Source organism: Myotis nattereri (genome assembly GCF_964212035.1).
Source record: "Myotis nattereri genome assembly, chromosome: 7".
In the NCBI taxonomy this organism is placed as follows: Eukaryota; Metazoa; Chordata; class Mammalia; order Chiroptera; family Vespertilionidae; genus Myotis; species Myotis nattereri.
In genome coordinates, this window is record NC_138082.1 from 46,557,197 (window position 1) to 46,569,516 (window position 12,320).

Below are 12,320 nucleotides of genomic sequence, written 5' to 3' on the forward strand. Positions count from 1 at the left end.
TATCTTCACAAAGGAAATTGCTATCTATCACTAAGTGATTTCCATCACTCTGGCAATCTTCAGCTCTAATATCTTCTGAAGCTTAAACTGTTCTGGTTTCCTGAATTCACTCCTCAGAATTAAAGCGTGACTTACATTCCTAAGACAACAGCGAGGTCCTCTCCCTTAGCTATCTTATAAGCCTACTTCCTGTAAGAGTCAGCACTGTTGCAAGGTAAAATGCGGTTTTTGCAGATAACTTTAAAATCTTTTTCTGATATGAGGTAGTTTCAGTGTGTACACATTGCGAGGAAATGAGTGCAGAAACTACCCTAATAATTCACTAAATCAAGAACTGGGTAGATACTGGGTTGTCTTTTTTTAAAAATCTCTATTTTTGTCCATCCCCTTCTAAAAAAAAAAAATACTCTCAGTTTAAATGGTACATAAAATATGAACAAATACCTCATTACATGAAGCTAAAGTGGTGGAGAGTTTCAGTGAAAAATTTAAAGAGGATATTGTGCATTTTGCTATTCATTGTTACTTACTAAACGTAATGTCATCAGATGTTACTACCTATTGTAATGCAGACTGTCCAGTCCTTTAGGTTGTTACTTTCAGAATTGAATTACATTGCTGTTTCATTTGTGTGTGAAAAAGCTTTATACCTTTAAACCACATTTGCAGGTCTTATTCTAATCCCACCTAACTTTTGACATGTTATCTGATAAAATTTCCTCACAAATATACTAAAATTTAACGTTCTGAAGGCATTTCGAACGTGTTTTATCGGCTAGTTTATAACAGGTTATTAGGATTCTCGTTCCTGGGAACTCTACAACAGTTCGAGAATATATATAATTTGTCAATTTCAATGTTCTTTCCTAGAACATACATCTCTACTTGCCTTTCCTTAATTTCCCTTCCCTCCCTTCCCCCTTTTTTGAGCATTGCCCCCCCCACACACACACACACACACCCTGAGAATTCTTTAGTGTTTGGGAAAGATTTGAGTAAATATATGTAGACCAACTTCAAGAATTCACATAGAACCAGGAAAGAACTTAATAGAGTTATTTTTAGTTAGAAATCCTCACTCCTTTAAAATACTAGGGATGTAGATTACCTATGATTGTTTGAAGAAAGGCAACTTACAAAGAAGAAAACTATAAAATAGAAAACAAAATGATAAGTACATGTCTCTCAATATTTTAAATGGACTAAATTCTTCAGTCAAAAGAATGAATTTTTTAAAAAGACATTTATGCTGCCTACAAGAGACTGACTTCAGATGTAAGGCCATACAGACTGAAAATGAAGGTATGGAAAAAGATACTCTATTCAAATGGGACGGGGGAATGCTGGGGTAGCACTCATATCAGACAAATAGACTTTAAAACATTATAATAAGAGACAAAAAAGGGCATTACATTGTAATAAGGGAGTCAATCCAACAAGAAGATACATTTGTAAATATGCTCTTGTCATTGGAACACCTAAATATATAAAGCAAATATTAAAAGACCTAAAAGGAAGAAATAGCAATACAATAATAGTAGGGGACTTTACTACATGCTCTCATCAATAGATCATCCAGACAGAAAATAAGGAAATCGGCCTTTTATTACATTAAACCAGATGGACTTATATACAGAACACTCTATGAGCAACAGAACACATTCTTAAGTGCACATGGAATTCTCTATCAATCATATAGTAGGCCATAAAACAGTGGTTCTCAACCTTGGCTGCACATTAGAATCATCTGGGAATCTTTTTAAAATCCTGATTTCTGGGCCTCATCCTCCGGAAATTCTGTTTCTTTGTTATGGGGTGGGGCCACATTAGTAACAAAGAAACAGAATTTCCGGAGGATGAGGCCCAGAAATCAGGATTTTAAAAAGATTACCAGGTGATTCTAATGTGCAGCCAAGGTTGAGAACCACTGCCATAAAACAAGTCAATAAATTTAAGAAAGTTGAAATAAAAAGCATCTTTTCTGACCATAATGCATGAAACAAAATCAATTACAAGAAAAAATGAAAATTCACAAATAATGTACTGATTAAACAACATGCTAAGAACAGCGAATGGGTCAAAGAAGAAAAGAGAAATTGAAAATACCTTGAGATAAATGATAATTGAACCACAACATTCCAAAACTAATGGGATGTAGCAAAAGCAGTTCTGAGGGATGTTCAGAAATAGCAATAAATGATTATATATAAAAATAAATAAAACTATCAAATAAAAACCTAACTACACCACAAGAAACAAAAAAACAAATGAAGCCCAGGAAGGAAATAAAGATCAGAGCAGAAATAGAGACTAAAGACAATAGAAAAGGTGAAAGTAAGAGCTGGTTCTTTGAAAAGATAAACAATTGACAAATCTTAAGTTAGACTCAGAAAATGAGAGGACCAAGTAAATAAAAGTAAGAAGGGAGATATAACTGATATCACAGAAATACAAAGGATCACAAGAGACTCTTCTGGACAAATTTGACAACCTACAAGGAATGGTAAAATTCCTAGAAGCATACAACCTACAAAGACTGAATCATGAAGAAATAGAAAATCTGAACAAACAAATTTCTAGTAGGGAGACAGAATCAGTAATCAAACACCTTCCAATAAGCAAAAGTCTAAACAAGACTGCTTCCCTGGTGAATTCTACAACCTTTGAAGAGGAATTAATAGCAATTCTCAAACCCTTCAAACAAATAGAAGGGAACACTTCCAAACTCATTTTACAAGGTCAGCATTAGCCTCATACCAAAACCAGTCAAGAAAAGATAATGAGGGAGAAACCAAGATGGCGGCATAGGTAAACACCAGAGATTGCTGCCTCGCACATCCACTTCAAAAATACAACTAAAAGATGGAACGGACAACATCCAGAACCACAGGAAGGCTGGCTGAGTGGAAATTCTACAACTAGAAGGAAAGAGAAAAGCATACCGAGACTCAGAGGAGGTGCAGTGTGGAAGTAAAATGCGGAGGTGCATGTGGAGAGGGCTGGCGGCTGAGGTCACAATTGTCTTTTTCAATTGGGAGGGGGTCAGGCTCTGAGCTCCAGTTCCGGGCGAGTCTCTGGGGACACAGACTCATACGGGAGAAACGGGACTGTCTGGACTCAGTTGGAACTTAAGGGCAGCTTTCTCTCAGAGGCACACGCAGCGACCGCCAGGGCCTCTGAGGACAGGACTGAGAGCAGCCATACTGCTCGCTCCACGCACCCAGTTGATACCCTGGGACCATGCCCCGCCCAAGCCATGCACGAGGCTTTTGCATATGAAAGGCCCGGCCCTTTGTAATCTGAAAATTACTTCACAAACTGCAGCTGCCCCAAGGCCCCAGGGCAACTTGCAGCTGGCTTCTACTAGGTAGCCTCAGGCAGAGGCTAGATTAGCACCTCTTAAATCCAAGAGCCAGTGTACCCAGTGGTCAGAGTGGGACCATCCAATTACAACTCCTCAGATCCATAAGGGACACAGGGGACAGACTCATTGAGCACCAAAGCCCCACTGAAGCAAGTCTTGCCCCATAAGGGTGTCTTCAGCACAGAAGTTCTCCCACCATAGACACAGCTGATTCTCACAGCCAATTGGCCTGGAGGTCAAATCCTCCCAGTGTTACCTACAACAATCAAGGCTTAACTACAACAAGACTGTGCACAAAGCCCACAAGGGGGTGCACCAAGAGTGTCTACCTCAGGTAATTGGGGAGGCTGAGCCACTGGGCCCTATAGGACACTTAGCACAGAAAGCCACTCTATCGACACAGCGAAGCATAAAATATGCCGAGACAAAGAAACAGGACACAAATGACAGAAATGGAGGAAAGCAAACTACTGGATATAGAGTTCAAAACCACACTTTTGAGGTTTTTCAAGAATTTTCTAGAAACCGCGGATAAACATAATGAGACCCTCAAGAAATCTAGTGAGACCCTCGATGTTATGATAAAGGACCAACTAGAAATTAAGCATTCACTGACTGAAATAAAGAATATTATACAGACTCCCAACAGCAGACCAGAGGATCGCAAGAATCAAGTCAAAGATTTGAAATGCGAAGAAGCAAAAAACACCCAACCGGAAAAGAAAAAAGAAAAAAGAATCCAAAAATATGAAGATAGTGTAAGGAGCCTCTAGGACAGCTTCAAGTGTACCAACATCCGGATTATAGGGGTGCCAGAAGATGAGAGCAAGATATTGAAAACCTATTTGAAGAAATAATGACAGAAAACTTCCCCTACCTGCTCAAAGAACTAGACTTACAAGTCCAGGAAGCACAGAGAACCCCCAAAAAAAGGAATCCAAAGAGGACCACACCAAGACACATCATAATTAAAATGCCAAGAGCAAAAGACAAAGAGAGAATCTTAAAAGCAGCAAGAGAAAGAAAGTCAGTTACCTACAAGGGAGTACCCATACGACTGTCAGCTGATTTCTCAACAGAAACTTTGCAGGCCAGAAGGGAGTGGCAAGAAATATTCAAAGTGCCCTAATCGGTTTGGCTCAGTGGATAGAGCATCAGCCTGTGGACTCAAGGGTCCCAGGTTCGATTCTGGTCAAGGGCATGTACCTTGGTTGCGGGCACATCCCCAGTGGGAGGTGTGCAGGAGGCAGCTGATCGATGTTTCTCTCTCATTGATGTTTCTAACTCTCTATCCCTCTCCCTTCCTCTCTGTAAAAAATCAATAAAATATATATTTTAAAAAAAAATCCTCAACAAAATATTAGCAAAACAAACACAACAATATATTGAAAAGATCACACACCAATGATCAAGTGGGATTTACTCCAGGGATATAGGATGGTTCACAATCCACAAGTCAATGTGATAACACTGCATTAACAAAATGAAGGATAAAAATATGAGCATCTTAATAGATGCAAAAAAAAAGCATTTGTCCAAATTCAACATCCATTTATGGTTTTTTAAAAAAACACAAATCAAAGTGGGTATAGAGAGAACGTACTGCAACATAATAAAAGCCACATATAACAAGCTCCAGCTACCATCCTGTTCAATAATGAAAAGCTAAAAGATTTTCCTCTAAAATCGGGAGCAAGACAAAGATGCCCATTCACCACTTTTATTCAGCATAGTATTGCAATTCCTAGCCAGAACAAGTGGACAAGAAAAAGAAATAAAAGGCATCCAAATAAGAAGAAAGAAGTAAAACTGTCATCGAAAACCCTAAAGACACCACCAAAAACTGTTAGAACCAATCAACAAAATCTTTCAAGTTACAGAATACAAATCAATATACAAAAATGTGTTGCATTTCTATATACTCTCAGAGAAATTAAGAAAAAATTTCCATTTATAGTTGCATCCAAAAGAGTAAAATACCTTGGAGTAAATTTAACCAAGGAGATTGACAGACCTGAAAACTATACGATGTTAATGAAAGAAATTAAACACAAATATATGGAAAGATATTCCATGCTCACGGATTGGAAGAATTGATATTAAAATGTCTATACTACGCAAAGCAATCTACAGATTCAATATAATCCCTACCAAAATTCCTGTGGCATTTTTCACAAAACTAGAACAAACAATCCTAAAATTCTTATGGAACCACAAAAGTTCCAGAATAACCAAAGCAAACTTGAGAAAGAATAAAGCTGGAGGCATCATGTTCCCTGATTTCAAACTATATTACAACTATAGTAATCAAAACAGTATGGTATTGGCATAAAAACAGACACATAGCCCTAGCCGGTTTTGCTCAGTGGATAGAACGCCAGCCTTCAGACTGAAGGGTCCCAGGTTTGCTTCTGGTCAAGGGCACATGCCCAGGTTGCAGGCTCAATCCCCAATAGGGAGTGTGTAGGAGGCAGCCAATCAATTATTCTCTTTCATCATTAATGTGCCTATCTCTCCCTCTCACTTCCTGTCTAAAAATCAATAAAAATATATATTTTTAAATAATAGACACATAGATCAATGGAAAGAATTGAAAGCCCCAAAATAAACCCACACATATAAGGTCAATTAATTTATGACAAAGGAGTCAAAACTATACCACGAGGAAAGGACAGTGTGTTCAATAAATGGTATTGGGAAAACAGCAGCCACATGCAAAGGAATACAACTGAACCACTAACTCATACCATACACAAAAATGAACTCTTAAGTGAATGAAAGACTTGAACTTAAAATCTGAAGCAGGCGGTTAGCTTCTTGACATCAGTCTTGGTGAGAATTTTTTTGATTTGATGCCAAAAGAAAGGCAACAAATGCAAAAATAAACAAGCGAGACGATATCAGATGAAAAAGCTGCACAGCAATGGAATCGGCAAAATAAAGACAGTCTTCCAAATGAGAGAAAATATCTGCAAGTCATATATTTGATAAGCGGTTAAAATCCAAAATATTTAAATAACATATAATTCAATAGCAACAAACAAACAATTCATTTAAAAAAAGGGCAGAGGATTTGAATAGACATCTTTCCAAAGAAGACACCTATATAGCTAACAGGTTCATGAAAAGATGCTCATCACTAATCATCATGGAAATGTAAATCAAAACCACAATGAGACATCACCTCACATCTGTTAGAATGGCCTTTACCAAAAAGACAAGACATAACTATTGACAAGGATATGGAGAAAAGGGAGCTCTTGTGCAGTGTCAGTGGGACTGTAAGTTGGTGCAGCCACTATGACAAACAGTACCTATGGGGTTTCCTCAAATAAAAGCAGGACTATCATATGCTCCAGCAATTCTGAGTTTGTTTTTAATCCTCACCTGAGGATACGCTTACTGATTTGAGAGTGAGTGAGAGCAACATCAATGTGAGAGAGAAACATTGATTGGTTGCCTTCCCAACCGGGGATCAAACCCACAACCTTTTGATGTACGGGATGACGTTCTCACCGACTGAGCCACCCGGCCTAGACCATTTCTTGGCATTTATCTGAAGAAAATGAAAATATTAACTTGAAAAGATATATGCATCCCCATGTTCACTGCATCATCCTATATAATAAAGAGGGAATATGCAAATTAACCCTCATGCCATCACAAGATGGCTGCCTATGACCAGGCCGGCATGGGGGTTAGTGAGGGAAGACCAAATGACTGAACAGCAGGCTGCGTGGGGCAACCAGGCTGGTGGGGGGCCCATGAGGGGTGACCAGGCTGGCAGGGGGGGCAGTTGGGGGCAACCAGGCCAGCAGGGGGGCAGTTAGGGGCGATCAGGCTGATCCCCAGGATCGGGCCTAAACTGGCAGTCGGACATCCCCCAAGGGGTCCCGGATTGGAGAGGGTCCCGGATTGGGCTGAGGGGAACACTGCCCTCCCCTCCCCCCCCCTCCCCCCCGCATGAATTTCGTGCACTAGGCCTCTAGTTATTTATAATAGCCAAGACATGGCAGCAACCTAAGTGTCCTTTGATGGATGAATGAGTAAAGGTGATATAACACACACAAACACACACACACACAATGGAATATTATTCTAATCAGTAAGAAGCAGGAAATCTTGCCATTTGTGAAAACAGGAATGGAACTTGAGTGCACAGGCTAACTGAAATACGTCAGACACAGAAAGACAACTATATGATCTCACTTATGTGTGGAATTTAAAAAAAACACACACACACATAAAATGGGCTCATAGATAGAACAGATTGGTGGTTTCCAGAGGCAAGGGGAGGTAGTAGGTTGGGGGATGGGCAGAATGGGTGAAGGTTCATAAGCTACAAACATCCAGCTATAAAATAAGTCCTGGGGATGTAAACAGCATGCTGACTATAGTTAATAAAACTGTACTGCATATTTGAAAGTTGCTGAGAGCATAGCTCTCAAAAGTTATCACTAGAAAAAAACATTTTGTATAATATATAATGATGAATGTTAACTAGACTTGTGATCATTTTGTAATATATACACACATTATACCATTATGTTGTACATACACCTGAAACTAATATGTTATATCTCAATAAAAATTACCCCAATTTACTCATCTGCAAATATAGACAAAAGGTCTAATATATATCATGTTATTTTCTTCAAGGGGAAAAAAAGATTATTGAGAAAATCAGACAAGAAGTTAACATAAGTGGTTTGAGTTATGAATAAATTCAAGTAAATCAAGAAGGGTTTTCAAAATGGGAAAAGGTATTTAAAATCTATAGGTTGCCTGGCCAGCATGCTCAGTGGTTGAGCGTCAACCCATGCACCAAGAGGTCCTGATTCCAGTCCTGGTTCCAATCCAGGTCAGGGCACATGCTCAGGTTTGTGGCTCCATCCCCAGCAGAGGGCATACTGGAGGCAGCTGATCCATATTCATGTCAATGTTTCTACCTCTCTCTCCCTTCCTCTAAAATCAATTTAAAAATATTTTTAAGTGTTTCAAAAGTATCTATAGGTTGCTAAATAGCAATTTCATCCTTTACAAATGCTTTTTGATAGTTTACATAATAATGCAGTCAGGGATGCTGGAAAATGGGTTATCTAGTTTAATTATCCCCCAGTGGTCCTTTTATTCATTCAACAAGAATTTACAGAGCATATATTCTACTAGAGGCCCAGTGCAGGAGATTCGTGTGAGGGGGAAGGGTGTCCCTCAACCCAGCCTGCACTCTCTCCAATATGGGACCCCTTGAGGGATCAGGCCTAAACAGGCAGTTGGACATCCCTCTCACAGTCCAGGACTGCTGGCTCCCAACCACTCACCTGCCTGCCTGCCTGATTGCCCCTAACTGCTTCTGCCTGCCAGCCTGATCACCCTCTAACCATTCCCCTGCCAGCCTGATCGATGCCTAACTGCTCCCCTGCTGGCCCAATTGCCTCTAACTGCCCTCCCCTGCCGGCCTGGTCGCCTGGAAGTACCCTCCCCTGCAAGCCTGGTCCCCCCAACTGCCCTCCCCTGCTGGCCATCTTGTGGTGGCCATCTTGTGTGTCCACATGGGGGTGGCCATCTTGTGTGTTGGAGTGATGGTCAATTTGCATATCACCTCTTTATTATATAGGATAGGATGCCACACACTCTTCTAGGCTCCACAGATAAAGAATCAAGCAGGAAAGTGTCCTTGTTAGGCACAGAGTCCAGTAGACAGACATTAGAGAATCACACAAATAAATGTGAAATTACACTGCGGTAAGACAATAACGTATATGTGCTACTACAACATAAAAAAGACTTACACAGACAATGTCACAGGTCTATGTTACTCAAGCAAAATAACTAACATCCTTTCACTATAGAAACTCCTCACTTTGGAGATGAAATAATATGACAGTCATACCCCTCAAATTATCAGAAGCACAAACATATGCTCTGGAATACTGAGAATATTGGTAATAAAAGCTGGCAATACTCCAGATATTTAGGAAATTATGATCTGAAGAAATATATATGTGCATTCTCCTTGACACGTAAAAAGAGAAACTTTTGGACACATGCTAGCCCTGAGACACAGGAGATCACATAAGCTACAAATCCTTCCTCGGTAATTCTCTAACAAGGTTCTCAAATACTTGGTGCCATTTTTATCATAGGTATGAACTTCTTAAATCCCTAGATGGTTATATTATTGATACTACCATAGTATTCTTCTAATACAGCGGTTCTCAACCTGTGGGTCGCAACCCCTTTGGGGGTCGAACTACCCTTTCACAGGGGTCTTAGGCCTAAGACCATCGGAAAACACATATATAATTACATATTGTTTACAGTAGCAAAATTTCAGTTATGAAGTAGCAATGAAAATAATTTTATGGTTGGGGGTCACCACAACATGAGGAACTGTATTAAAGGGTCGCATTAGGAAGGTTGAGAACCACTGTTCTAATACTTTTAAAAAATCCTCACCCAAGGATATGTTTTTAATGATATTTTAGAGAGAGAGGAAGGGGGGCGGGGGAGAGACAGACAGACATAGATGTGAGAGAAAAACATCGATCCGCTGTCTCCCATACTCAACCCATCGGCCATTGAACCCGAAACCTAGGTATGTGCCCTGATGAGGAATCCCACAACCTTTTGGTGTATAGGACAATGCCGCAACCAGCTGAGCCACTTGGCCAGAGCTCTTCTCATACTTTTGCCAATATTTTAAGAAATGCAGTTCTCCCCAGACACCATCCTGTTTTCCTGAGACAAACAGAAGAGCTGCTAGTTTCTGACATGTTCAGCTATTTCAAGCATTATATTTTTTCTCAGTGTTGAGAACTTTTAATTATCCCAATGTGTTATAAGTAAAAGAATAAATCACTGAACAGCATCTTTTGAAAGTGAGAAACCAATCAAATAAAGACTCTCTGTATTCAATTACTGCCCATAATTTACTAATTGTTTACTCCTGAGCAAGATACCCCTAATCCAAAACAGAAAACCAACCAAATAACAAAAAGCATTGTTCTTGACTCCACTCCCCCGCCTCCCGAACCCCGCTCCTCACACACACACACACACACACACACACACACACACACACACACACACCTCCCAGTTAGATGGGGAATGGGAGACTACGAAGCCTTTGACCTGGCGTTAGAGGCAGAGCAACAGGTGTGAGCAGCCCTTGCCCTTCAGTCGCCCTGGCTCCCACACACACCTCCCGGAGACAGACAGCTCTCTCCCGGAGGGGGAATGGGCTCCTTCCCTGCTGAGGTCCCTGGGCCTGAGCCGGACAGGGGTGGGGGGGTTGGGGTGTGGGGCAGCACCTGTGCACCAGGCACGCCGCTGCCCGTAAGGCTCTAACCTAGCAGCCCAGCACGTGGTCTCACTCTCGCTGGGTCCCATGGCTGGACTCTGAGCGGGGTGAAGGCAGATCCTGACGTCAATCATTCAGCACCGTTAGGTGCGGCTGAAGCGAGGCATGTGCCGGCTGCTGCAGACGCGGTCCCTGCCGCCGAGGAGTGAAGACAGGTGGGTGTAAGTCAACCCAGGAGCCGCCCTCCTCAAATGTCTCATCGCAGCACTTTCTCACCGGAGCCGTCCGCTCCGAGGCCGAGGCCGCTGCTCCGCTTGTCCGCAGGGGCGGAGGGATGCCAGCGCCCCGAGAGCGGCAGCCGGGCGCAGGCTCCCCTCCGAGCGCAGGAGCGGCCCGGGCCCGGGAGCCCGCCGCTCAGGGCCGGCGTAAGCCTAGCCCGGCTCAAAGGTGGGTCCTTGGCACAAACTAGGAGACCTGAGGACTGCACTGTCTTACTGATGACGAGAGCAAACAGCGGCATTTTAAATCCTGGCAAAAGCCGGCACTTTCCCCTCTGGTTCAAGTTAAGAACGTCCCCCGCCAGCGCTCGGCGCCGGCACCGCCTCGTCTCCGCCCGCGGCTGCCTCTGTCACCTGCGCGCCTCCCGCGCTGGGGCTGCTCCACCCACCCGTCCCCACGCGGCACAGGTGGCGGTCAGGCTGATCCACAATGAATGGTTCCACCTGCAGCAAGGCCCAGTTCCACCGCGAGCTGTGAGCCGGGGGCAGCTTCATTTAATGGATTTCACTGTTTTAAAAAAATGTTTTTATTTATTTTAGAGAGAGAGGGTAAGAGAAACATCAATGAAAGAGAAACATCCATGGGCTGCCTCCTGCACGCCCCCTACTGGGGATCGAGCCCACAACCCAGGCGGGCATGTGCCCTGACCGGGAATTCAACGGGTGACCTCTTGGTTCATAGGTCAATGTTCAACCACTGAGCCACACCAGCCGAGCTGGATTGTACTTTCTTCACTCATAAAATAATTGAGGGAGATGATCAAGGTCTTTTTAAAAAAGCAATCAGGGTTGAGAAGCACTGATCCGGTTGCTTTCCCCAGCCCAGGAGGGAAAGGGGGCCTTTCTGAAGAGGGGCTGGAGAATTGGGGAGCTCTCACCCGCACCCCCTGTCATTGGGCTCCTCCCAGATCTCTAAAGACGGGGAGAAATTGAAGGTGCTTCACAGCCACGTCTAAGCAGGACCTTCAGGTGGGCGATGAGGTGGACTGGGAAGCTGGAGACTTGGGGCATCACAGCACTTTCTCTGGCTTAAGTTGCTTTGGGAATAAGATGAGCTCCTAGCTTAGCTGGTGTGGCTTAATGGTTGAACACTGACCTATGAACCAGGAGGTCATGGTTCAATTCCCAGTCAGGGCACATGCCTGGGTTGCAGACTTGATCCCCAGTAGCCCCGTTCAGGAGGCAGCCAATCAATGATTCTCTCTCATCATTGATGTTTCTCTCTCCCTCTTCCTTCCTCTCTGACATCAATAAAAATATATTTTTTAAAAAAATGAGATCCTAGCCCTGGCTGGTTTGGCTCAGTGGATAGAGTGTTGGCCTGCGGACTACAGGGTCCCTGGTTCGATTCGGGTCAGGGGCATATGCCCGGGCT